Source organism: Hemibagrus wyckioides, linkage group LG12, assembly GCF_019097595.1.
Source record: "Hemibagrus wyckioides isolate EC202008001 linkage group LG12, SWU_Hwy_1.0, whole genome shotgun sequence".
Lineage (NCBI taxonomy): Eukaryota > Metazoa > Chordata > Actinopteri > Siluriformes > Bagridae > Hemibagrus > Hemibagrus wyckioides.
The window spans coordinates 9,004,341-9,028,798 of NC_080721.1; positions in this window are offsets into that span (position 1 = coordinate 9,004,341).

A 24,458-nucleotide genomic window follows, 5' to 3' on the forward strand; every position below is an offset into this window, starting at 1 on the left:
CACACTCCTAAACCTTGTGGACAGCCTTCCCAGAAGAGTTGAAGCTGTTATAGCTGCAAAGGGTGGACCGACGTCATATTGAACCCTATGGATTAGGAATGGGATGTCACTTAAGTTCATATGTGAGTCAAGGCAGGTGAGCGAATACTTCTGGCAATATAGTGTATATTCATTGTACTGAATTGTTTTCTGGCTAATAAGATCCAGCCCATCCTATAAGATCCAGCCCATCCTATTATTTTGCGTTTAATTTTTAAATACTTAAAAATTAAACGCAAAATAATAGGATGGGCTGGATCTTATAGGATGGGCTGGATCTTATTAGCCAGAAAACAATTCAGTACAATTTAATTCAATTCAATTTTATTTGCATAACACATTTAACAATTGACATTGTCTCAAAGCAGCTTTACAGAACATCACAGTATAAGAAACAAAGTCCTAGATGTTAGACAATGAGGGTGGATGTCATATAGCTAAATATAACTAAATTTGCAGTGATTGTTGAAACCAAAAATATTCTTAATAAAAAATCAATTTAAGCAGCTGAGTAACCCAGTTCTAAATACATGTAACTTTCTCCTATTAAACATTAAATTAACTCTGATTGTTATCCTAGAAAGCCGAACAATTTGCAGATGATATTTGTTAAACTTTGAAATAAATTTTCATATAGGTTAATAGTGTTTTTATGGAAAATATCTAGCCTGATTTAGATTTATTTTTATTAGCCTAGCAACACAAGTGCAAAATTGAAAAAGATCATTTTAAACTCTTTGGCTGATTGACAGTATTTGAGTTTAGTGTAAATTCCAACATATTTTGCACAGAACCGTTCCCTTTGACACATCTGCGCTGGTCACAAATATGCATAATCTTTTATTTTAGTATATTTTGCATATTATTGATTTGAAGACTCTTCCACCATTAGTGAAACTGAGTGTGAATGAGCATTATTGCAGCTTCGCACACAAAAAAAATGGCCACAGGTGACATAATGATAAATGGCTGCGCAGAGTTATGAAGATATTGTCAAATAAAATCCTCATGTATTAAATATTCATCCTCCTCCTTCAGTCACGAAGCTGTGATGTTAACATTGCCCTTGTGCTATGTTAATCATTTCTGCATCATAAGAATGGGCCTGTCTGGATTTGCTGCTTTGCACATTATTTGCATCTTGCATGCTCCATGAGGCTTAAACGTATAAAGCCAGCAATTCTTGCGCGTTTGACTTGCACGTTAACGTCTCTCCAGCCAGTGCCAGATTGATCGATTGCTTTGTGTGTCGCTCATAAAACCGTCTGTAATAAATTCGGCCCCCCTCCAACCCTGTTCCATTTATTTAGGCATAATTATTTAGGCGTAATTATGCATTAATAGATGCATGGCTGGTTCTGATTGAATCAAGTGATCCATGCGTTTAGAGGGAGACGTACAGGGCGCAGCCCAGATGCTCACAATGGGGAGCGCTCTCATTAGTTCCTCGCTCCACAAAGGCCTCCGGTGACTCTCTTTTGTGTTTCTCTGGATGGGGGAGAAATGCTCACTCTTCTGGGAGCGACCTATCCTGAGGATGGAAAAAAAAAAGCGTGCTAATGTTCATCTAGACAAATGACTATACGCCTTTTATTGTCTGTATTTATTGAGCTCTCTAAACTTAACGAATAATCCAGACATATGTATATGAGCAATATATAATGCTTAGTACCTAGACTATTTAATTCATTCTGGAAGTAATCTTTTTTTATGCATCACTTAGCTCAGAGGTGGTCAAAGTAAGCAGGAGAGGATCGTCTTTAGGCTCCTAAGCCTTAAAAATACAGTTTATGAAGCGCACGCTCATTTAGTCATCAATTATGCTTTCAACTTAGAGAGCAGACTGCTGGCGTAATTGAATGCTGTTTAAAAGATCAGGATGGAGTGGAGACGTGATGAGAAATGATATGCTCACCTTGCCCTAGGCCTCGCTTGGAGATAGTCTGTTCTGTTATTTGTACCGGATGAGATTTCTACCTCAGACAGTGTCTGGGATTTAAACGTTGCATGTTCTATGGAGATTACTTGAAGATTTAGTCACAGACCAACCAATGAGTATTTGGAAATACTCTCTATTCTGGACCTGGATTGTGAACTTCTGGTCAGGTTGTGGGTGGATGAAGGGGAGACAGGGGTGTGTGTGTGTTGGGGAGTGTATTGGGTATTCAGAGACAGCAGGCAGGTAATAAGGTCATGACAAAGGAGTCGTTTTGATTAATATTGGCGTAATTCATGGCGAAAGTGTTTCTGAAGAACTTTTTGAATTATGTTTGTTTTGGGGTATTTTTGTTGTTGTTGATGTCTAGTCCTTCTTCTGTATGGACAAATCACAGACAAAACAAACTAAGACTGTGTGTGTGTGTGTCCATGCATTAAGGGCTTTCACTCTGACCTAGTTTGACTCATTGCTTGTGTGAGCTTTAAACCCAGTGACCACAGACACACATGGTCAATCTGCCACTGTCACTCTTTACAGCAGTCAGACGAATGTTTGGGGCATGCTGAGAGACCACACATGACTGGCCCTTTCCCATCAACCCCTGGGGCAAAGAAAGAATCTAGGCCTCAGCTTTCTAGCACAAAAACACAAATATGCCAACCTACATATTTATCTCCCGTTAAAGTATGACTTTTATCACAGCTCAGCGATTCTTGAGTTCTTGATTCTGATTGGCTTCTGAAGGTGTTGATTAATTTCCTATAGTAGCAGATCTAAGATTATTTCTAGCTGCAAGACGAATCACAGTTTTATATTAACTTGATCATTCTAATATGTTATCGTTTCTGAAGCAACAATTTACTCAGGGACTTGTCGTGTGGGTGAAGCTCCACATAAAGTAATTGATAGGTTGATTTTTGACGTTTTCTTTGAGTTTTCAGCGTCAGTGCTTTATAACGGTCAGAGGTACAGCTGTTCCTTTAAGATTTCCAACACAGTCTACATAAATGATGACTTTATATTTTCTCCATAACATGACACGTTGAATTCTTTATCCATATCAACTTCATGAGTGAGACAAATAATGCCGCTATAAGTGACTCAGTCTAAGTAAATAACATATATAATATAATAAATAAATAAAATATATGACATCTTGTATTATAATAAATAATAATTCAAAAAATAAGATAAATGAAACACTGCATGCTGTTAAAATAATAAAAATTATTATTATTATTATTATTATTATTATTTAAACAATGCAAAACAATGTATTTAATCCGTTCACATAATTAGCAAACAGTTAGCCCCTGTTATTACTATAAACAGTTATTGTCATGGTTACGCTTGACTGCTTTATCTATTAGCCCTTGCATGTCACATGACCTTCTCACATGTCTCACTGATCACTCACACCTGCTCTGTGTTTCTCCTAATCAACAGATCTACTTAACTTCTGAGGTGCGTCTCAATCAGCTCTCTAGTTCACTATTCAGGGCACCAATCAAGAAGTCAGACATTTTAAGGACTGTCTCAATAGTCATAAAATCCCTTCCGGTGTACTGAAATGTTCTCTTTCTGTAGAAATCCCACAATGCACCACAAAAGCCAAGGAGTATGATTGCTCACTATGTTGCCTTACTGGAAAGGATGTCATGTACCCATCTGAAGCCTCTCACCTTCAGAATGATAAAGATCAATAATGATTTTAACAAAAATCCTCTAGCTAGCTTACAATCCTGCTTGAAGAATCTGTGAATTTCCCTTTGGGATGAATAAAGTATCTATCTATCTATCTATCTATCTATCTATCTATCTATCTATCTATCTATCTATCTATCTATCTATCTATCTATCTATCTATCTATCTATCTATCTATCTATCTATCTAAGAATAATGACAGAAATGCAAGCTAACACATTTATATGAGATAAAAACTGAAATATTTGATACGTATGGGTTTTTCAGTCACTGATGAAGAAATCAGAACGTCAACAGAAATTGAGGTGTCCCAGTATGTAGTGAGTAAGCGTCCTTACCAGAGTCTGAATCTGTGTATAAATGATTTACATATTCACCACCTAGGGAGCTAGGAAGCTGATTGAGATGCACCCCTAGATTCTGTGTACCTCATTGTCATGCTTCTGTTGATGTTGTGAATTGTTTGATGCTTTACCTCCCACGGCATTGCTCAGAGTCTGTATTTATGTTTTGCTGGTTTGGTTCTTTTTGTGGGCAGCATGGTGGCTTAGTGGTTAGCGCTGTTGCCTCACAGCAAGAAGGTCCCAGGTTCGAACAGGCAGGGGCCTTTCTGTGTGGAGTTTGTATGTGCCTGCATGGGGGTACTCCGGTTTCCTCCCACAGTCCAAAAACATGTACATTAGGTGGATTGGTAATTCTAAATTGCCCATAGGAGTGAGTGTGAGTGTGTGTGGTTGTCTGTCTATATGTGGCCCTGTGATGGATGGTGTACCCCTGCCTTTCGTCCAATGTGTGCTTGGATAGGCTCCAGCAGATCCCTGTGATCCTAATTAGGAATAAAGTGGGTATGGAAAATGAATAAATGGTTCTTTTTGCACCTGAATCAATAAAAGTCTGCGCCAGCATCTGCTACCTTTAACATCGCTCATTAGCTTGCCCTTTCTTTCTCTTAAAGTAAATAAGACAAATTGCAAAAAGACTATCCTGAAAACTTAATAAGAATTAAAGCTTTACCTCTGCTTGTTTTCAAAGCGCTGGCACTGGAGACTCCTTCCAACAATGCCAAAGTTTCTCACAGAAAACTTCACTGCATTATGCTTCATGCATCAACGCTTCATGTTTATACCAAGCATCCACATAGTAATTTTAATAATTATTAATAATATATTCCTACTAATATAATATATGCTTGCAGTAGATATAACTGGAAGGTCTATTTGTTTGTGTTGAAAAGATAATTACTTACTGTAAATAAACATACTGTATACATACAAGAGAACACAGCTGGACAGGTAAAGACGCACAAACACAAACCCTCAGCTTTTTCCCCCATGAATATTCAGGTGCTCTCAGAAAAGCTGCGTTTCCAGGCATTTAGCAATTAGTTATTATTGCACAGCTTTTATAAATTCATGAGCACATTTTATCACATTAGTGTGGAGGTGCAAAGGACAACATTTGGAGGCTCCTTAATTATTAAAATGTTTTTGAGAGTCATGCTTTTTAAAAAAATAAAAATAAAAATTGCAGTATTAGGACAGACAGCTCTTGAAAACCTTATAGCCACATCAATGTGGATTATTTTTTTTTATATTAACGATTACTGCGCTCAAATATTCACGACTGTTTATCACTTGTTTATCCACTATGCTAATTAGGATTAAATCACAGGCTTCAGAGTCCATTTGTATGGTTAATACTCTTTTGTGTTCGACCCAAGGGGGATTTCTAAGCAGGGCTTTAGGGTTTGAGGGAAATTCATTTTGGCTGACATCATCATATTGCCTCGTCATGTCTTTCTTATCGTTTCAAAAAGTGCTTTAAGAGATTTTCTTCCAAAAAGGCAGCAAACCAGATTCCCTTGCCAAATTGCATGCTTCGTGCTTTTTTGGGCCAAAATGTCATACAAAATTTTTTTTTTTTTTGGATGCTGAAAGTAATTTTATTGACTGTCTTCCCCATGTTATCAGAGCTGCACAGCCTGCCAGCTATCCTCCAAAAGCCTTGGGCTTTCGTGGCAGATACACACAGGTACAATGGATACCCGTCCAGACGGTCTCCAATCAAATAATTACGAGCCTTTGCCAAACCTAAGCACCAGCTAATGAATGGAAATGAGCGATTTGTATGCGGCCTGCCCGAGAGGCTTTCTCAGTACTTACCTGATAAGTGGCGCGGTGCTGCCACTCCATGATGAAGTTCATTCAGAGATGATGGCATTGTTTGAATGGGTGACGCATGGCTGGAGTCCTTGTATTGGATTTCTGAATAGCCTCAACTAAAGGTGTTCATTAAGAGCACTTAGTGCTGATTTAATGGCTGAAAACATGTCGACCTTGTGCCACCCGGCATTAAATTGGACCTTCCTGCACGTTCTTAACTTTTTGTCATGTGTATAGCTATGTATTATAGTTCTGCAGGTCTCAGGGAGCACGAGTGTCTTCTGCTGTGAATTTTTGCTCTTATTGAAGTATTCCATGCAACGATAACCTTTTAACAACTGATTTTTTTAGAAACCATGTGCACACTCAAATACTCAGACTTGACCCTGATCAGAATTTTTTATTAATGTGAATTCTGTAATGCATTATGCATTATTGCGGGGAATAGGATCAAATAATGATGTTTACTCGGGGTTTGAATGTAGCACTAAGCATTGTATAGCAACGTGTCCTTCAGCAGTCGCTAAATACTTACAGTTAAAAAAAAAAGAAAAGAAAAACGCTTAAAATTCTACATTAGTAACTGGTGGGTGTCTTAATCAGAATTGAGGTGCCTTTGGGTTGTAATTTATTGTCGCAAAAGGCAAATTTCTGATAGCGTCAAAGCTACAAGAAAACAATTGGTTAGAACCAGCAGCCGTATTTTGTAACATTGTCAAGATACAGACAGCTGACTGCTATCTAGCAGAGAAACGTCAGCCTTGAACCATGAAGCTAAAATGGAAACTGTTCCATCAGAAATGATTAAACCTGTATTTGAATCTGACTAAAATACCCTAACATACCCTTATCACTGAGCTCAAATTGCAATATGACTGCATTTTCTTTATTTAACACTGAATTACACACTCAGTCTGCTCTCTAAGTTGAATGAAAGCCTAATTAATTGCTTAATGAGTGTGCGGTTTATAAACTATATATAGTGTGTATATATATATATATATATATATATATATATATATATATATATATATATATATAAGGTTTGGCTCTCAGCAGCTCTGAGCGAAGCGATGCACAAAAGATTCGTAAAAGATCTGAGACAACGATGCTGTCAGCTATTTTAGTCAGTAATAAAATCTTGTATATAAATAAGTACAAATAACTTTCAGACACAAACTGTTCTCTCTGTTACAACACTAGTATTTTTAACAGATGTTTATTCTCCAGATGTCCTGATGCCCTGGAGCTGACACATGAGAAACATGGGATATGTAGGACAATGAAGGATTATATTAATATAAATGTAATTTCTTTCATATCCATGGACAGCATAAAATACTGCCATACCAATGTTCTTGATTCTGATTGGTCAGAAGGTAACAGCAGATCTGACCGTTGGTATCTGTGTTTAAAAGCCATGCTGTGATTTAACAAAGAAAAAAAATGTTGATATGGTGAAACAATTTTCTGTGTGGAGATGTTTAGTTAACATTTTTGGAAGTTTTAAAATGTTTATAGTAGTGAGAGAATCTGGGTTGATTATGCATGCCTAGGGCTGTGCAATATCGCTATTAATTTTGCAGGATGATAGAAAAATGTCTTGAAATTTTCCTCTGTCGTTTATATCCCCACTGTTCGGCAGTTGATTTACGTTGTGAAGGTCAAAGCTAGGAGCTACAGCAATGTAACGTGAAGAAGTGTAACAAAACAGGTATCAGCCCATCTACATGATGATGAACTTGTACAGATGTTCTTCTTGTACAGTAACAATGATTTATATTATTTCAAGATCCATATCACGCATATCACTCCACTCTCATTAAAGTGGTACTCACTTTTCCCAATAAGAGTTCCCAATTAGTTGTAATCTCCTGTCCAGCCTGTGAGCCAGTGCCAAGCCCTTCAAAACTGGCATCACTTAATGAATCTATTAGTCAATCTATTAGTAGATTTTTTCATAAACTAAAATTTGCTGCAAGATTTATAAACGTTTACCTAAATGCTGATTTAATTTGTACTTGTGTATGTTGGTAAATCAGCCAATCAGCTGTGATATATTCACTGATCAGGCATAACATTATGAGCAGTGAGAGGTGAAGTGAATAAGACTGATGATCTCCTCATCATGGCACCTGTTAGTGGGTGGGATATATTAGGCAGCAAGTGAACATTTTGTCCTCAAAATTGGTGTGTTAGAAGCAGGAAAAATGGACAAGCGTAAGGATTTGAGCGAATTTGACAAGGACCAAATTGTGATGGCTAGACCACTGGATCAGAGCATCTCCAAAACTGCAGCTCTTGTGGGGTGTTCCCGGTCTGCAGTGGTCAGTATCTATCAAAAGTGCTCCAAGGAAGGAACAGTGATGAACCGACAACAGGGTCATGGGCGGCCAAGGCTCATTGATGCACATGGGGAGTGAAGGCTGGCCCGTGTGATCCGATCCATCAGACAAGCTACTGTTGCTCAAATTACTGAAGAAGTTAATGCTGGTTCTGATAGAAAGGTGTCAGAATACACAGTGCATGATGGGTCAGGGCTGTTCTGGCAGCAAAAGGGGGACCAACACAATATTAAGCAGATGGTCATTATGTTATGCCTGATCAGTGTATCAAGCACATTCACAGCGGAGCTGATTTCTAGTAAGCCACACCCACAAAACTCCATATAAGGCAAACCTCACAGACAAAATGAGGACTAAATAGCTAAAAAGCATGTATGTAAGGCAGTAATGCAACTCAGCTACTAACTTAGTGACACACTAACTCTTCCGCCTTTCACAGGGTTAAATTTCTTGTGTCGTATTCTTCTAATTTATGGATTCGTTTTAGATCACAGTGCTTTAATTAGTTTATATAAGCATAAATAAAACATTTACAGAGTAATCTGTGTATATAAAGACTCACCGCAAATTATATGATGAGTAGCCAATTCATCAAGGTTCACATTAGTAAATCGTTATATGTAAATTTACCCAAATTGAGTACCAAGTTTCTAAACGAACTGGATTGTCATAAATACCTCATTTCTCGTCTAAACGTCCCTGTGAACAATTTACGAATCAATTTATCCGTATTCTGTGTGATAAATGAGGTCCAAGGTCTTTAATAGTCACTCACACTGTTCTAAACTCAGCTTGGATTCTTGCCTGCGCTTTTGATTAGAAGAAAATGGCTTATGTTTTGCATTTGTAACACACTTTTCAATATTCAACAGGCATTATTCAAATGAGAGGGCTAATGAGAAGTTGGGATAAAGCTGGGATACGTTTTCCAGGCAAAAGAGTCTTTCTGGAAATCAAAGTGTTCTTACAGCATGGCCTCCATCAAATGAATTGTAACTGGAGTGCTTAAAAGAAGTTTAACAGCATGTCTGTTAATGTTGACTGACTTGACATTCTCAGATTTCCTGCTCTCTCTGCGGTTTCATGTGCACAAGAGGAAGCTTGTGGTTCTCCTCTCACACTGTATGCTCTATCTTACTCTCTTTCTGCATGTCTGTGTGTGTGTGTGTATATGTGTGTGTGTGTGTGTGTGGCTTACTGGTCTGAACCATAGATGGGCAGTTAGATAAGTGCGGCATGTTGACATGCGGATGAGCATCTCAAACACACACCCGGCTAGATAAGTCCCCCATGCCAGCACTAAGTCACACATTTAACACACACACATACAAACACACACAGCTCAAGGCATGGTGGTAATGTGGGTGTAGCGCCTCACATTTTAAACCAGCGATAATCTAACAGCAAGCGGACCAGCTGTTCCCCATGCTGTGGACAAACCAGGATGCACAGCAAGTTAAAATCATTCATCTCTGTTTGTACAATAAAGGTCAAAATGCATACCTGTGTCTACGGAAAAGGTTTGTCCTTCTTTCACTGGCAGATTCAGTAAACTGAAATTCGGTCCTTGTCAACCTCAAAGATTTGCCTTTTGAGATGCTTTTCTGCTCAGCATGTTTGTACAAAGTGCACCCATTCTCCTCAAACCTCTCTCACCAATCAGGCATCTCCACATATAGATTCCTTCACTGATTCTGGGTCAACTCGAGAGATTTTGTCATTTGTGAAAATCCCATGAGATTCCTGAAATACTCAAAATCCACCCTGTCAGACTTTTTTTTTTTAACATGACAGCCCGTTTTAAGAGTCTATAAATTAAGCGCCGCTAATTTACCAAAAAGCATTAAAATGCCTTAATTAGCACATTAAAAAGTCAGTGAAGCTGAAACTCTTAAAGTCTTCCCCCCTTGGAAGACTTATGCTTTGAACAACAGCATGTCCGCCTGAACTTGGTGAAAGTCTGCGAGGTTTCTCCCTGATCTCCGGAGCCGTTAGTGCAACGTTAAACTGCTGTCAGAGAGTTTGTGGGGTGCAGCGGCATTTTCTTTTCCTTTCTCATCCTCTGTGACCTCCACTTCCCTTACATCTCTCACATCTGAGGAGCTGTCGACATCTGGAGAACATTTCCCCCGTCCTCTAGCCTTGTTAAACACAACTTGTGGGTCTTTTTTTTCCCTCCTTTTTTTTTTTTTTTGTTTTGAGTTTCCTCGTGTACTTTTATCTGATGTCAAGGTGGAGCTTCTCTGAGTCTCTGTGACCCCAGGACACCCTTTTCACCTCACACACACACACACACACACACACTGATGAGTCAGGTTGTTAAACTCTGCCTTTGCTTGAATGTGTCACTAAGCCAGGGCCTTCACATAGTTGCATTGAATTAAGTTTTTTTCATACACAGAGGTGCTCAGAATGATTTATCCGCACTCACCTGCCAAGAATGCGACTGTAAAAACGTACGGAGAAATCTACATGTCACGGTTCACCTCATGAAGGTGTGCATACTTTCGCTCAAGCCCACAATTTTCCCCTCTCTGAGCTTTAATTCCCGAACAGAGTCAGTCACTGTTCACTTTAGTGTCCCTCTCTGACCTCCTTTTTTCTTCCTCCATCTCCTTGGAGACTGTTTTATGGCACCGGGTTACAGTTGAACCCAAATGGGCCAGCTGTTGCGGCTATCATGGGTTTAATCTGCGCCGGAGTGGTTTTATTAAGCTTTCAACGTGCAGCTTGCGTGACTCTGTTGCTTATTTAACAGCCACTACCTTGAGACGCGAGTGTACATCACCCAGCGCATACACATGTGCACACACATTCACATTCAGGCACATGGGGTATGACTGTTAATAGTGCCTTAAGACATTTACAGATGAGGTTGGAGTGCTCTACAGCTGCAGTGCAGTGTGTGTGTGTGTGTGTGTGGAGTGTGCATCAGTCATCACATTTCAACACAAAGTCGATTAAAGGAACCACTGAAGCTTGTGTTGGGGAAGCAGGACGGCGTCTGAAGTTTCTCTGTGTTGCTCTGATGGACTGCCTGCATGTGTGCAGTGGTGAGGGCTGTAGTGAATAGTCTGCAGTGGAAAGTCTGAGTTTTTTTGTTCGGTCACTATTTTTATTCTACTTTGTCTATGGTTATGTATCAGGCACATAAAATTTGAACATGAATTTGAAAACAAATGCGTCTTATTATACAGTCAGGGCATACAGTAGTTCAAATGATATTACACACACACACACACACACCCACACACACACACACTCTGTGCTGGAATGATTAAGAAACCAAAAATGCATCAACAAATCAGAAAAGTCCAACCACAATTTGAGAAACATGGCTATAAAACTATAAACTGCAACAAATAAAGCGGTTGTGTAAAGAATTCAGAAAATGCGAAAGAAAGAAAGAAAGAAAGAAAGAAAGAAAGGCAGTGAAAAAAGGGAAACAGTGAAAGAAAGAAAGAAAGAAAGAAAGAAAGAAAGAAAGAAAGAAAGAAAGAAAGAAAGAAAGAAAGAAAGAAAGACAGTGAAATAAAGAGAAACAGTGAAAGAAAGAAAGAAAGAAAGAAAGAAAGAAAGAAAGAAAGAAAGAAAGAAAGAAAGAAAGAAAGAAAGAAAGAAAGAAAGAAAGAAAGAAAACAGCAAAACTGAAAGTTGCAGGTTCTGAAAGGCAATAACAAAATTAAAAATGCAATAAAATATAGAAAAATAAAAAAAAACTCAAAAAATTTCAATGCAACAGCAAAATATTACAAAAAATACAAACAACCTACAACAGAAAATCTGAAAATACAACAAAATACAGCAAAAACACACACAAAAAAAAAAAATTCTGACACGACAGCAAATTAGAAAATGCACAAGCTGCCCCTGTTCAGACAGTTATCTAGTGAAAACAGTTGAATAGAGTTACTTATGTTGTTATTGTACAGAGTAATTCTGTCTTCTGAACACCCGGGATTCTGTTTGTCAGCTTTTCTTATAGATGCCGTTGTTTAAATCAGTATATTTATTTCCACTCATAACTTCTGAAATGGTTAATTTCCTTACGTTCTCTGTTGTGCTGTAGCCAAATAACAACAAGCATTAGATGTTGAATCCACTCTGAGTTAATTTTGAGTTTTCCTGATGTTGTTGTTTGTTGTGTCTGGCTTTGTTGTTGTGTTATAAGTTTTACTTGTGTGTTCTGTTTTTGTTGTTACAATTTCCGATTCCTTGTCCCGTTCATGCATTTTCTGACCTGCTGTCATGTTTTTGGTTAGTTAAAGTGTCTTGCGCTTGCAGGCCACTGTGTCACACAGTCTTTCTTAAGCCCGGAGTATTTCTTGTTGGATGAATTTCTGGGTGATTGTCTGTAGCTTTTTGGCACTAGTCAGCACCAACTTGGCCAGCTGAGCATGTTAAATCAGCAGTGGAGGCCAGCAGGAGATTTCTCTGATTCACTGATTGGTTGTTCAGCTGAGCAAATCAGCATTGAATTACTGCGAATCAAACAAACAACACTCTCAGGAAAACATACACATTGCTTAAATTTCGGGTTTTGTGAAGACACAGCATTAACCCTGTAAAGCCCACTGCTGCAGAATTACATCACTTTTAACAATTCTAAAAAAAGGCCTGCAAATGTTTTTTTTTTTTTTCTCAAGACCACATTTACTTAGTTAATGGGTTCGATTGTTTGTCCTCACAATGCTTTTGGATAGAAGAAGTGTTTATAGGTCCGGTCATCTGGCCATGAACTCACTCTACCTGCAAACTTTGCGTTGAGCTCATCTCCTTTTTTTTGCATGACTGGATTTGTCAAGATTCAAGTAAGTAAAATTCCTTAAATAGTTTTTTGTGTGTTTATTACAATGTCTAGAACACATACATATTTAGTTACTTTGGAAAACATTCATCAAATTTGATTTAGAGCTTTTATGTCTGTGTTGTAATTCTACAACGTTGGGCCAGAGTGGTAGTCAAAATAGCCACAAAATAGGACACTGCACTTCTCACATGGTCACAACTTGAAAAAAACTGTAGTAGAAATTTAATGTGTTAGATGATTCATTGTAACTAAGTTCTAAATTTGCTTTTCTGTTAAAGTTTTTATTTAGTTTAGCTTAGACCATAATTAAACACAGGAATAAATTGTATGTGGTATTAACTCCATCATCTGTAGCAGTATCTGAAACTCCCTGTATCTTTGTAGTTTTTTGTTTGTATTTTAACTTCTAAATGATCTTGAGATATATTTTTTTTATGAGTGTTGACCAAGTAGCAGTTTGTAGCATCAGGCTCTGAATGTTCTGGATTTTTTGGGGGGATGCCTGTTGCAGGTGTGAATGGTCTTGAATGTGAACCTGTAAGTGCTCTGGGGGGATGCAGTTGAGAGCATAACAGGTCAGCCAGACAGTATTGTTTGAATGTAGTGGAATTTTCATTAGCATTTACATTGAAATGATAATACTTTAATGGATAATACTTAGATCTCTACCCTCGACACATGGTCTACCACCCTGTCTATTCTTTAGTTTATCTAGTACAATATAAGACCCATATGTATTATTCACATATTTAATTTTATTTTTTCCATTTCAGAATGCCACCACGCAGAAAGGTCATCTATTCAGTGTGCAGGATGTGATTGTAAATACAATTTTTTCCAATATTTTTATTAATAAATGCTTATTCATAAAACTATGATTGTTGTGTGATTATTACACATGATATATACTGTTATGGGGCTAAGTAAGCAATCAACCCTGCAAATGAATGCTTAAATATTCTTTATATCTGTTCAGACAAAGTGAGTACAGAAATTCTGCTCCCAACTAGGCCCAACGTTGCAATATTATAACATTTCCCTAAAAACTTACTAAAATGTAAAAAATTTAAAAAAAAAAAATTCTTTAATTTCTACATCAGAGGCCTCCTAAAACAATATCTGAGAGGTCAAAAAAAATTTTGCTCATTTTTTTCTATATTTGGGTCTTACAGGGTTAAGGTTCGATCCTGAGCTCAGTTTACTGTCTGTGCAGAATTTCAGCTGTTCCTCTGGGTTCTCCTGTTTCCTCACACTTCACTAGGGTAGAATAGAAATAGCCTTTATTTGTCACATATACATTACAGCACAGTGAAATTTTTCTTGGGGTCAGAGCATAGGGTCAGCCATGATACAGCACCCCTGGAGCAGAGAGGGTTAAGGGCCCAACAGTGGCAACTTGGCAGTACTGGGGCTTGAAGCCCCGATCTTCCAGTCAACAACCCAGAGCCTTAACCACTTACAGTTGCCCCTACAGTCCTCCCACCTTGTCAGTATCCTCCCACCTTTCCAGTCTCCTTCCACCTCACTACAGTCTCCTTCCACCTCACCACAGTTTCCTCCCACCTCACTAAAGTATCCTCCCACCTCACTAAATTATCCTCCCACCTCTCCAGTCTCCTTCCACCTCACTACAGTATCCTCCCACCTCTCCAGTTTCCTTTCACCTCACTACAGTATCCTCCCACCTCTCCAGTTTCCTTTCACCTCACTACAGTATCCTCCCACCTCTCCAGTTTCCTTTCACCTCACTACAGTATCCTCCCACCTCTCCAGTTTCCTTTCACCTCACTACAGTTTCCTCCCACCTCACTACAGTATCCTCTCACGTCTCCAGTTTCCTACTGCCTCTCTTTTTTCCTCTCACCTCTCTCCAAGTTCCTTCTGCCTCTCCAGGTTCCTCATGCATATCCAATTTCCTCCCACCACTCCAGTCTCCTCCCAATTCTCCATTTTCATCTCCCACTTACCTTTGCCTCCGCAGGTTCCTACCACCACTACAGTATCCTCCCACCTCTCCAGTTTCCAGTTTCCTCCTGCCTGTCCAGTTTTTCCTCCAGTGTCCTTTTGCCTCCCCAGGTTCTTCCCACCTCTCCATTTTCCTCTCCAGTCTCCCCAGGTTCCTCTTGCCTCTCTAAAACATTCCAGTAAATAAAGTGTTGATTCTGAAGTACCCCAGGTGTGAATGAGCATGTGCACGGTGCCCTGCGATATATTGGCATCCCATTCTGGCTCCGAGAGTTCCCAGGATAGAAACAGTTTAAAATCCACAAAACAGCCACAAAAATAGCAACACATGACACCAAAGGAATAGTTCATACCAGAAGGCTTATTAGCACTTTTATGGAAATTGTATTAAAATTTCTTTCTTGGTCAGATCACACACAAATTACGGCAATAAAACAAATTAAATTTGATGAATTGTGCATGACTGTAAAGGACTGTCCAGTTCTTACTCTGATATCATCTTTAATGAGGAAGACAGAATGATGTGGGCTAGCCTGAGGATATCTGAAATGGGTTGAGGCTGACCACAGCTCTACTCCAGGGACCTCATCAGCATGATCATTACCTTGAGTGCAGGCCTGTCTAACTGAAAATGACATGCCTAACCATTCGGGTAGATTACTAATGCATTAAGGAAACACACAGTGTGTGTAATGACAGGTAGGATTGTTAGACAAACCCATGGCAAAGTGGTATAAAACAGCACTTAATGAATTACCTCCTGTATCTCGCACTCTTTCCTCAGAAACATACATGTGCATTGACTATAATATAACACCACATAATAAACACCATTCAGCTTGTGTCTCTCAATACCTCTTTGTTGTGTTCTCAATAGAAAGCTTGATATCAAGTGAAACTATTAGTGAGGAGAAAATAAGCCTTCATGGTTTCGGAATATGTATTTGAATACATTATTTATTTATTTATTTATTTATTGCTTATGCAAGTGTCAGGGATGTACATACATGAATCGGAATTTCTTTTGATCTCATTGGTCCCATGGACATTTTTCATACAACATAATAAGTATCACAGACCAAAATATATAAATACAGATACCGATTAGACATTAGGTGCACAGATAACAACACAGAAGTGTACAAAAAGTATGTATACATATAAAGTGCTCTGAGGTTTTTTTAGTAATTTTAGAATTTTAGTAATCCAGATATGAGATTGTGTTTAATAAATATATTCTGAATGTATTAAACTTGCTTAAACACCTTTTAACTATGAGTCCAGAACCCTGAAAACATCACTGGGTCTTGTTTGATGAGGTTGATGGCTCTTGAGGTGATGAGCTCTCTTAGTCTTAGAGTTAGTCATGCTTATCTAGTGGTACCTTCTGAAACAGGTGGGGTCATTAGGACATTTCAGGCCCTGTCCTCTTATAGTGCACAGTTCTTTGAAAGTAAAGAGGAGATGAATGATGCTCTTCTCAGCAGTACAGACTGCTTCTTGGACTATTTGTTTTATTGTGACACAAAGGTTTATATATTTGTTGGTTGCATTGTCACTTGACCCTCCCCTGGGTCATAAATGTTGGGTTCAAATACACCAATCTAGGATATGCATCTAACAGCTTTGCACATCTGGATCTTGATATTTTTTGCCCATTTTCTTTTCTTTCCAAAATCACTCTGGAACAACTAGATATTCAGAACACTAATTGTTTTCATCCTTGCTACAGATTCTCAATCAGGTTTAAGTCTGGGCCAATCAAACAGATTTAGGCACTTGGTTTTGAAGCACTCTATCCAGTGTAGCTTTGGAAGTAACAGGACCAACACCATTTTCCTCTCAGTTCCCGGCTAATTATTATGTTACTCATCTAAAAGCATATTATTCAGATTTTTTTCAGTAATAGGAAAAACGTGTTAGGAATGTACAGTAGATCCAGATCCAGATCCTGTGAGCTTTAATAGGCTAAATAAAATCTCTCCATTTTCCAAATGTCACAAGACCTTTATTTTCTGTAAGAGGTGCGGTCCACATCAAACACAGGAGTCATGACACTTCTCTTCTCTTCGTGGTCAACAAGCTTTTAATGACATTTGACCTTTCATATGCTGGTATTTTATTCCACGGAGAGTTGCATTGTGTCAATTAAAGGCCAACAGAAAGACATGTTCACCTTCATGACTATATAGCCAAAAGAGGATATATGAGCACAGCCTGCCTGCCTGCTCTAACAAACAGAGGGTTTGAAGATTTTAGTCACATCCTTGTCAGAATGACATTAAAGATATTTAATGCAGGCCACCAATCCATCAATTCAACCTTTCTCTTTGATAATAGCATTTTTTTTCACTGCACAGCTCTCTCTGAATGTTCTCGAGTAGTCACGAATATAAATATTATAATTCTGAGTGCTCAAAATAAAGAACAGGCATATCTCATTTCATGCTAAAATATTTTTTTCTCCAGCACAAGCTTGCTGCCATTTTTATTTTTTTTTTTTTTGTAATAATGCAGGGGGGTGAGGGTGCAAATACGTTAATCTTTATGAAAATAAAGATAAATGAGAGTGCGAGCTTATCAGAAACATAAATCTCAAATCTCTAGACTATGCAGGTAGGTTGTATAGTGTCATTGTTATACCTGATGACGGAAGCATCTAGAGCAAATTCAGGACTGTTTGCTGATTTTTATGCTACCTGAGCAAAAAATAAAGCCCATTTCGGGACGCTTGCTTGGCTGAAATAGAGAAAATGTGGAACTATGGTTAATTTGCCAAAAGCAATAAAGGAGCTTTGGAGCAAACAGCCATAAACACATTATGTTGGACAACGCAGTACAGCATGTAATGAAATATCAACTTGTTGATTCATGTGTGTTGTATTCATGTATAGGTAAGGGACAGACAAAGTCCAGGTCCTGATGACCAGCAGGTGGAAGTTCCTCCTGAACCTTTCGGTCCTAATCATGTGGCTATGTTTAAATGACCTCAGCAGTCCGAACACATCATCACTGGGGAATTTGGGGTTAAATAGCAAAAATCCGAACCTTTCAATTCTTCAAAACCTCCTGCACCAGTATACACCACTGACCAGTTTAGACCTCATCATGTTTTACTGTCCAAACTACCCACTGTGTATTAGATTTTCAGTTCTTATAGTCCCTAGACTAGTATTAGGTCATAGTATTAAGTCATGGTGTTTGGACTTCTTGTGTAACACAATTAACACTTAACCCTGCATCATAAGTGGGACATAACCACATCATAAATGGTTATGGCCTTAAGGGTAATTCTCTCTGCACTCTGGTCTCACTGCATAAATTACTAGTTCATTTTCCTTATTTTTGGTTCAGTGAAGTGAAACCAAAGCATGAATCCAGGCTTAGCTTACGTATACCAGCCGTTTTCTTGTTGTCATGGTTACATTTCAACAAGGTTTCAGGAACTGTGATTACTTTTTTGACTAGTGGTCCGAAACTGCGCCCTATTCTCTATATGGTGTCCGGGGAATTTTGCCAATTTGTTTGAAAGCCTAGTGGAACATATCAAGAGTGCTTATGAAATCCCACAATGCACTGCAACATGTTAAATGTTCCTTTATGTACGCTGATGTTCATTTCACACAAAGAATAATAATAGATAGCTGACAACAAATGTAGCATAAACCTTTGTCGGTTTAAAATGCATACACACCTGTGCAATTAAAAACAACTCCAGCAAGATCTGTTTAACTCCGCCTACTATTTTCAGACACTCTAGCACCTACTGTCTGATACTCTACTGTCTGATACTCTACTGTCTGATACTCTATCAGCTACTGTCTGATACTCTATTACCTTCTGCCTGATACTCTAGCACCTACTGTCTGATACTCTACTGTCTGATACTCTATCACCTACTGTCTGATACTCTACTGCCTGATACTCTACTGTCTGATACTCTATCATCTACTGTCTGATACTCTACTGTCTGATACTCTATCATCTACTGTCTGATACTCTACTGTCTGATACTCTACTGTCTGATACTCTACTGTCTGATACTCTATCATCTACTGTCTGATACTCTACTGTCTGATACTCTATCACCTACTGTCTGATACTCTACTGTCTGATACTCTATCACCTACTGTCTGATACTCTATCACCTACTGTCTGATACTCTATCTACTACTGTCTGATACTCTACTGTCTGATACTCTATCATCTACTGTCTGATACTCTACTGTCTGATACTCTATCTACTACTGTCTGATACTCTATCACCTACTGTCTGATACTCTATCACCTACTGTCTGATACTCTATCACCTACTGTCTGATACTCTATCACCTACTGTCTAATACTCTACTGTCTGATACTCTATTCACTACTGTCTGATACTCTACTGTCTGATACTCTCTCACCTACTGTCTAATACTCTATCACCTACTGTCTGATACTCTCTCACCTACTGTCTGATACTCTATCACCTACTGTCTAATACTCTATCACCTACTGTCTGATACTCTACTGTCTGATACTCTATTCACTACTGTGTGATACTCTACTGTCTGATACTCTATCATCTACTGTCTAATACTCTATCACCTACTGTCTGATACTCTCTCACCTACTGTCTGATACTCTCTCACCTACTGTCTGATACTCTATCACTTACTGTCTAATACTCTATCACCTACTGTCTGATACTCTACTGTCTGATACTCTATTCACTACTGTCTGATACTCTACTGTCTGATACTCTATTCACTACTGTCTGATACTCTATCACCTACTGTCTGATACTCTACTGTCTGATACTCTATTCACTACTGTCTGATACTCTACTGTCTGATACTCTATTCACTACTGTCTGATACTCTATCACCTACTGTCTGATACTCTATCACCTACAGTCTGATACTCTCTCACCTACTGTCTGATACTCTCTCACCTACTGTCTGATACTCTATCTACTACTGTCTAATACTCTATCTACTACTGTCTGATACTCTATCACCTACTGTCTGATACTCTATCATCTACTGTCTGATACTCTATCATCTACTGTCTGATACTCTCTCACCTACTGTCTGATACTCTCTCACCTACTGTCTGATACTCTCTCACATACTGTCTGATACTCTATCATCTACTGTCTGATACTCTACTGTCTGATACTCTATCACCTACTGTCTGATACTCTATCACCTACTGTCTGATACTCTACTGTCTGATACTCTATTCACTACTGTCTGATACTCTACTGTCTGATACTCTATCATCTACTGTCTAATACTCTATCACCTACTGTCTGATACTCTCTCACCTACTGTCTGATACTCTATCACTTACTGTCTAATACTCTATCACCTACTGTCTGATACTCTACTGTCTGATACTCTATTCACTACTGTCTGATACTCTACTGTCTGATACTCTATTCACTACTGTCTGATACTCTACTGTCTGATACTCTATTCACTACTGTCTGATACTCTATCACCTACTGTCTGATACTCTACTGTCTGATACTCTATTCACTACTGTCTGATACTCTACTGTCTGATACTCTATTCACTACTGTCTGATACTCTACTGTCTGATACTCTATTCACTACTGTCTGATACTCTACTGTCTGATACTCTATTCACTACTGTCTGATACTCTATCACCTACTGTCTGATACTCTACTGTCTGATACTCTATTCACTACTGTCTGATACTCTATCACCTACTGTCTGATACTCTCTCACCTACTGTCTGATACTCTATCACCTACTGTCTGATACTCTATCACCTACTGTCTGATACTCTATCTACTACTGTCCGATACTCTACTGTCTGATACTCTATCATCTACTGTCTGATACTCTCTCACCTACTGTCTGATACTCTCTCACCTACTGTCTGATACTCTATCATCTACTGTCTAATACTCTATTACCTACTGTCTGATACTCTCTCACCTACTGTCTGATACTCTATTACCTACTGTCTAATACTCTCTCACCTACTGTCTGATACTCTCTCACCTACTGTCAAATACTCTATCACTTACTGTCTAATACTCTATTTACTGCTGTCTGATACTCTATCACCTACTGTCTGATACTCTATCACCTACTGTCTAATACTCTATCTACTACTGTCTGATACTCTATCTACTACTGTCTGATACTCTATTTACTACTGTCTGATACTCTCTCACCTACTGTCTCATACTCTGTCAGCTACTGTCTGATACTGTATCACCTACTGTCTAGTACTCTACACTACCGCTCAAAAGTTTGGGATCATTTGCATATTTCAGCTTGATTTCAGATTTAAGACTCCATCAGCCAATCCAGTTTGTGGGAGATGCTCCAGGAAGCATGGGGTAAAACCTCATCAGATTATCCTGAAAAATTGACAGCTCGAATGCCCAGGCTGTAATTGCTGCAAAAGGTGTTTTTTTTTTTTGTTTTTTTGATGAAGGCAAAGTTTGAAGATCATTTTAATCAAAATCATTATTTCTAACTCTGACATGTCAGCAGGTCCTGTTCTTTTGCTATATTTTCTATTCAGACTAATTTTGTGTGTGTTTCCTTGGATAACAATAAACTTTTTTAGTGATCCCAAACTTTTGAGCGTTAGTGTATGTACTATTGTCTGATACTCTTTCACCTACTGTCCAGCCTCAAATGATCAGCTGTTATGACAGTTACAGGTATGTTTATATGGCACATTTACATCACTATCTGTCAACTGTCATGGCTTATGACATCTTCTATGACAATTTTATGAATTCCATATATTGGTATTAGTCCCATTCCTGATATCTATCAGTGAATTATTTTTCTTTCTTTCTTTTTTAAATACAGACATTGGATGATATTATGTGACATGACAATACATGCCATTTATCTGCACCACAGAAGGGACTGTAGCTATAAAGCATCTATTCAGTGTACTAAAATACAGTGTGCTGAAAATCCCATTTTTGTCAGGCCTGATATTGAGGAGCGAAGCATTGAGGGGACGTGACATAAGATTCGCTTTTAGATGTTGAAGAGAGAATTATGAGCCTCTTTTATATATTTATACGATGGTGGTTATATCCCACAGTGCTTTATTCTCCCCAAAGGACTGAGTGTAGTGCAGGAAGTCTGGCTGAAAGGAGCCTTGTCGCCTTCAGAAAGCCTGTAAGCATGTAAGCATGTATTGTGTGTGTGATAAATGTCGTGTACGTGATCCTCCTTTGAACACCCCCCCACACACACACACACTTCCCCCACCACCTCCCACACACCCATGTAGATTTTGGTGTGTTCCATGTTTGCTGTATGAACATTTCTGAGTGACCTTCAGTGTGCCGAGCCAGCACAAAATATGCATTTAAAGGGAATTGCTGAAATAAATATCCAGGCATGGATGGAGATCGTTTCCTTTGTACTGAGCAAGGCACACACATGCATCACTGTCTGCATGTGTGTGCTGCATTCCTCCGGCCGTTTCATTTGCAGGGAAATTAACCGTGTTCAGCACATAAACAAACGCAGTTGGCGCAATTACACTGCGCTCGCAGCTGCTGAACTGACTTAGTCATGTCGTTAGCCAGGTTTCTTCTTAAGGAGGAAAAATATAATAAATAAATCGATGGATGAATTTATCCGTATGAAATAAAAAAACAAATAGATAATATTCATTTGTTTGTTTGCTTGTTACATAGATAGATAGATAGATAGATAGATAGATAGATAGATAGATAGATAGATAGATAGATAGATAGATAGATAGATAGATAGATGTCCACAAGCTTGCCAGCAGTCACAGCATCTGTCCTTGGCTGCTTATTGAGCTGATTCCAAGCACTCACCCTTTCCTAATAGGCTTTGGGAATTGTGTACGGCTACCTGATATAGATGAGACTGTTTATTTTTTTTGAAGAAAATGTAATAAAGTCTGCCGTTTTTATTGGCCGCTGATCCCACCACGGCTGAAAGTGAGCACTTCAGGCGCTGCTCCATAAGCCTTTTGCTTCATCCGGATTTCATTTTGCAGATGGGACACGTTTGCGATAATGAAATGCATGTTCGAGACAAAGACATCCGACTGAATATCAAACCTCGGTGTGTACCGAGTGCTGTCCTGCATCTACCGGCCTACCTGTCCTCATTTTGTCTCGTCCTCTGCCTGCATCATATCCAAACACTAACACTAATAACTCGAAGTCAAACTAGCGCCGGCGGTTGCGTTTCGTTGTGATGCCGGTGTACGTTCGCCAGAAACAGGATTAATAATATCATCAGTGATGTGGTTTATAGTGTATCAGCGCTTCATTGATCTTTAATGGGGCTCACGTGTCATCCGCGTAAACTTTAGTGATGTGTTTAGGAATCGTAAGCTCCCACACCATGCATCAAATCAGTTAATTACAGACGTGAGTTTAGTTAATTCCTGCTAGACCACACTGATAAATTGTCCCTTCTGCGTAACACTCCTGTAATAAACAAGGCAAGCGCTTTCCCCATTAATAAGCGGCATATAGTGTAAACACCTAGAGTAACAGAGTGTGAGACTTCTCTGAGTGCAAAGAGAGCTCAAACTTTTTTCTTTTTTTTCCCTTTTTCTTTCTTTCTTTCTTTCGTATTTTTTTTCACCAGCGTAAACACCCGTTCCGCCACGCTGAACAGACAGGTGTGCAGCACTTGCTTGTTCAACACATTTCCTGTTTGGTGCGATCACACACTTTGATGAACATCACAGCGTCTCGCAATTTAAACACGGTTTACCAGCTTTGTGTGCAGGTTGATGGGTTCATGCGTGCATGTGGGTGTGACTGCACATGTGCATGCTTTTTGTGTGTGTGTGTGTTTTCTTTTTGCCACTTCTCTTCTCACTGTTCGCTTTTCTGCAGGCTCATTTGCTTCTGCAGCCTAAGGGGACTAGACTGACTCCTGGGAATGTGCTCCATGCTGAATTTACAGTATGCACACCATCAGGACGTATATTATAGCTCTTCCTTGAAACATTCATAACTCCATACGTTACACTCAGGGCATCAATCTTGAGTTTTACACAAGGCACCTGTGTGGATCAGACTCTCTCTGGGGTGTTCATGATAATAAATATCGCCATGTCAAAACTGAGACAAACACAAACGCAAGCAGTCATCTTAACATGATGAATCATATCAGTGACTTTTACTTTAATGCTAACTTCTTCTGAATAAAGACACATGTGGATAAATGCTTATATGAATTGTTCTTGAGCTGTGATTTTCCGTGTTGTTTAAAAATCCCCAGGTGTTAATCTAGCAGCATGTAATAGTCTGAATCTGCTCCAAAGAGCTGTTTTTATTTCAGTATTGCAATGATCTTATTGAAGTCTTTTCCCCCCCAGAGGCTAAAAATGAATTTGCTCCTGTTTTTTTGTTGTGTCCATGTTCAGCATTGAATGCCTTTGTCATGTCACACAACAACAGTGGTGCTTAATATGAAGCTCACATGAAACAGACACTCAGGTCTT